We start from the raw sequence: 5291 nt of genomic DNA on the forward strand, positions 1-5291 counted from the left end.
TGCAGGTCACAAGAGAAGATACCCCTACAGCGGAATTAGTGACTATATTCATTTTACCTTCTGATATTTATTGGAACTTACCTATTTTTATCTATAGTCACAGCTTTTCTATTGTAGCCTGAATTTAGCAATTTGGTTTTCAACTGACATTGACATTTGTCAGATTTGATAACTGTACAGAATGCATCAAAGTTATATAAAGAATACATTTATAATGCAAACTCCAGGCACCACAATCTCTACAGCTTATTGGAATGGTTATGGTTGTAAGCTATGTTGATCCTGTGGGTTTTTTCTCAGTCCATTTTCAAAAAATGTAGTGCGTCTCTTTAAATTCAGATCGGTAGACTCATCTGCATCACAAAAGGGAAATTCCTGCCCCAGAAGTTACCACACTTGTTTGACAAGTATATCATCTGCCTTTGGATTCTGTGTGAGAACAGTAAAACCAGTTATTTAACGACATTTAATGGGGAAATGCAGTCAAAAAATAAATAACATAAGGTTAGTAAAGCATCACTGTAGGAATTTTACTTTTCATGGTGTGACTAAATTAGTGAATGAATCTGAAAAAATGTGTGCAATGCACTCCCATTGCAATCACAAATGATAAATTCTACACTTCCCAAGCTGGTACCTATCTGGCCTAACTAGTATAGTACCCTGTAAGGTGGGCTATAACTCCACATACTGAAAAAAGGCCATACTCAGTACTACAGAAATGGCAAATAGTACCTTAATAAATAACATGGATTAAACCGGATACTTCCATCCCAACATAATATCCTTTAATTAGCACCTGTTCAAAGAAAATATTTACCTTTCTCTGAATTATTGTCAGGATTTAGTTACAAAAAGGCAAGACTATGTAAAGATAAATTTCAGATAGACATGGATTGCCAGTCTTAGGATGGCTGTGGTTAGCATGAGGCTCAAATGGGGCAAAAGCACAACTGCAAGCAGGATAAACAAGCAGGGGGGACGGCAGTTGGAAGGGCTAGAGGGACGGTAGTCTGGGGAGCAAAAATAGTAAAGACGCAAAAAAAAGTAATAATAAATTTTAAAAATAGCGTGCCCTTCCCCTCACACAGAAAATCTCCCAATGTTCAAACATTCTGCACAGTTTTTCAACATGATGGTAAAAATAAACGTTGCCACGTAAAATTTTACAGTGGGGTTTTTGTTGCTAATTACTGCCATACTGTCCTCGTGTAATCCTTATTGATTAATTACACAATGCCGCTGTTATCTTCAAACAGGAAATCACGCTATTAATAATCATTATATGATTGCCTATTAAATGGTATCGTACTGGCACGCTGTTAATGGGGGCCTAGCTAACCTTTCTCCTCCTTCCCTACCAGCCTTGTCTCTGTGATGTGAATGACACTGATAGTTGCATTGTAAAATGTTTAAAGTCCACCTCGTGCCTAAAGTAATGTGAATAGATTTTTAAAAATTACACAATGCAACTATCAGTGTCATTCACATCATGCAGACAAGAGCGGGACTATCTAGGTGCCCGTTAAGGAACTCTGTGAGTGCTAACTGTAACGGTATGCGGTATAACCGTCCACGACATCCGTTGGTATCTTCAGGAAATCCACAGTCAGAGTAGAAAAGCAAGGCAATATTCCCAATCCTCCCAATAACCGGACGAAACACAGTTTGGGAGTCAACTAAGTCGGTTTATTCACAAGCAGCGTATTTATACAGTTCCCCATGCAAGGGGTTTCCACACAGATTATCCAGGGGATTTCTCCCAACATGCATTGTGACTTTCCCAACAGGCATTGCGACACGAGAGGGATACTCCCACTAAAATGGACGATTAAGTGGATTATCCCCTCGTGTAGCAAAACCGACAATTGACTCTAAAATCCATAATTCACATAATATTCGGTACTTTGGAATAATCGAACGTTCGGTAGATAGCTGGGGTCGGAGCGCACACTTTGTGAGAATACCGCTCCGATCCCAGCTGAATTGACCGAACGCCGCACATAATACATTTAAACATGAAAGTTGGTTTAAAAGTACCGAATAAATACGGGACATATAATGTACCGAACGCGGAACTCCCGAACACTCTGGAAACCCAGCGGGGCTCGGATCATCGAGTAGCCGTTTTCAAGTCCAGGCTCTCGACGACCGAACACCGCTGCAGAGACAAAGGATCCAAGATGGCCGACCGCCGCATGGTCGGTAGTGGATCGACGGCCACCTAGGAGAGCCCTTAATTACCGATTGCAACATTGTTGCAATCGGTTACTTGGTACCACACGACTTGGGAGTGTGTGGTCGACCTGGGGAGCCCGTATTCGTACGGCGAATGGCCAGGATAGCCGTGTTTTCGTCGTATGAATGCTGGTACGCTGGCAGCGTACGGCTGCCAGCGTACGAACGGCCATAGCACAATACATACACATTTAACGGAACACATCATACAGTCAGCCTACGGACAACCTATACTGCATATAGTCCAGAAGTGGCTAGATTTGCCACAATGCTCCCCCAGAACCAAGCCGGCATACACAGTCTGATCCCAACGGATCGGCTTGGGGATGTCCGGGAGAGTACTCACAGATCACTTTTCGAGTTCAGTCTGTCTGGATAACCCGTCAGCGTTACCGTTTTGTTTTCCGGGCCGATAGTGAATGGTAAAGTCAAAGGGCTGCAGCGCCAAACTCCAGCGCAGCAGCCGGGCATTGTCCCCAGATACACGGTTCAGCCACACCAACGGGTTGTGATCTGTGAGTAGGGAAAAAGGTTGTCCGTACAAATATGGCTGTAACTTTTTGAGGGCCCACACCACGGCCAGGCATTCTTTCTCGATGGCAGCGTAGCTCACTTCACGCGGTAGTAACTTGCGGCTTAGGTAAGCTACGGGGTGTTCTCCGCCATCGGCTCCCACTTGGCTCAGTACTGCTCCCAATCCAAACATTGAAGCGTCTGTGTGAACAAGAAATCTTTTAGTTGGATCAGGAGCAGTCAACACAGGAGCATTAGTTAGAGCTGTTTTGAGTTGCTGGAATGCCTGCTCACACTCTGGGGCCCAGACAACCTGTCGGGGAAGGTTCTTTTTAGTCAAGTCCGTCAGGGGTTTGGCCAGGGTGCTATAGTCTGGAACAAACTTCCGGTAGTAGCCGGCCGTCCCTAAAAACGCCAGCACCTGAGTCTTAGTCCTGGGGGTAGGCCACTTTGCTACGGCCTCAATCTTGGCTGGCTCGGGTCTCTGCTGCCCACACCCTACTCGGTGTCCCAGATACTGCACCTCAGCCATACCTATGTGGCACTTGCTAGGCTTTAACGTTAACCCAGCCTCCCCAATACGATCTAGGATCGCCCCTATGTGGTGTAGGTGATCCTCCCAGGTCTGGCTAAAGATGGCTATGTCATCTAGATAGGCACAGGCATACTCTTGGAACCCGTCCAGTAGCCGATCTACCATCCGCTGAAAGGTAGCCGGAGCGTTTTTCATTCCGAAGGGCATGACCTTGAAATGGTACAGGCCAAACGGAGTGACAAACGCCGACTTGGGGACGGCGTCATCGGCTAGTGGAATTTGCCAGTATCCCTTACACAAATCAATGGTAGTGAGATACTGGCCTCGTGCCATCTTATCTAACAGCTCGTCTATCCGGGGCATCGGGTAGGCATCAGACACCGTTTTGTCATTTAGCCTCCGGTAGTCGACACAGAACCGAGTGGTGCCATCCTTTTTCGGTACTAGGACTACCGGCGATGCCCAGGGGCTATCGGAGGGTTCGATAACCCCTAGCTGTAACATCTCATCTAGCTCGGCTTTCATATGGGTACGGACGGATTCCGGAACCCTATATGGAGCCTGTCTCATAGGTAGCTGTCCCAGGGTGTCTACTCGGTGAGTGGCTAGCGGAGTGTAACCAGGTAAATTGGAGAAGGTAGCCCCTTTGGCTTCGATCAGCGCTTGTACCTGGGCACGCTCATGGGCGCTTAGCCGCTCCCCCAGCTGAACTCCCTGGGAGGGCTCTATCGGTGCCTCGGGTTCTAGTAGGTCAGGTAAGGGTAGGTTCTCCTGATCCTCTAAGGAGGAGGCGCAGATGGCCGTCACATCCTCGATCCTCTCATGATAGGGTTTGAGCAGGTTCACGTGGAGCATGCGTCTCTTCCCTACCCCTGAGCAGGGGCCGATCACATAGGTAGTGTCGCATCGCTGCTCCACTACCTGGTATGGGCCTTGCCAGATGGCCTGCAGCTTGTCTGTGCGGACAGGTTTTAAAATTAAAACCTTCTGTCCCACCTGAAAGCTGCGGTCTCGGGCTCCTCTATCGTACCAGCGTCGCTGTCGTTGCTGGGCCGCCTGGAGGTTGGTGTGTACAGCCTGAGTGAGCGCCTCCAGACGGTCCCTGAATTCCAGGACGTATGATATGATAGGGGTCTCGTTGGTAGTACTCTCTCCCTCCCAATGTTCCCTAATTAAGTTCAAGGGTCCCCGCACCCTCCTCCCAAATAGTAATTCAAACGGGGAGAATCCGGTCGACTCCTGGGGAACCTCTCTATAAGCAAAGAGTAGGTGAGGTAGAAACCTCTCCCAGTCTTTGTGGGTCTCCCCGAACGTCCGAAGCATCTGCTTCAGTGTCCCGTTGAACCTCTCACATAACCCATTGGACTGGGGGTGGTAGGCGGAATTAACTATTGGCTTAATGCCACATACCTTCCACATATGTTGAGTAACTTCGGCCGTAAACTGGGTACCTCGGTCCGAGATTATCTCTTGGGGGAACCCTACCCGGGAAAACACTTTCATTAATGCCTCCGCTACGGTCTCGGCATGTATATTAGTGAGGGCCACAGCTTCGGGGTACCTGGTGGCGTAATCCACTACAGTCAGAATGTACCTTTTGCCAGAGGGACTAGGTTTTGGCAGGGGCCCTACGATATCTACCGCTACGCGGCTGAAGGGCTCTGCGATAATGGGTAGGGGACATAGCTTGGCCTTGTGGCGATCCCCTCGTTTACCTACTTTCTGACATACGTCGCAAGAGGTGCAATACTGGCGCACATCCTGCGAGATGCCGGGCCAGAAGAAGGCATGCGTTAAGCGGTACCGGGTACGGGTCATCCCTAGGTGTCCTGACAAGGGAATGTCATGAGCAATTCTAAGCAGCTCCTGTCTATACTTTTGCGGTACCACTAGCTGCTTGGTAGTCAGGGTGACAGACCCTCCCACATCTTTAGTCGTGACACGGTATAACAACTCCTTCTCCCAGATGTACCGCTCCCCCTCTAGCCCGGTTTGGTCTGTTTGT

This window comes from Pelobates fuscus, chromosome 3 (assembly GCF_036172605.1).
Source record: "Pelobates fuscus isolate aPelFus1 chromosome 3, aPelFus1.pri, whole genome shotgun sequence".
NCBI lineage: Eukaryota > Metazoa > Chordata > Amphibia > Anura > Pelobatidae > Pelobates > Pelobates fuscus.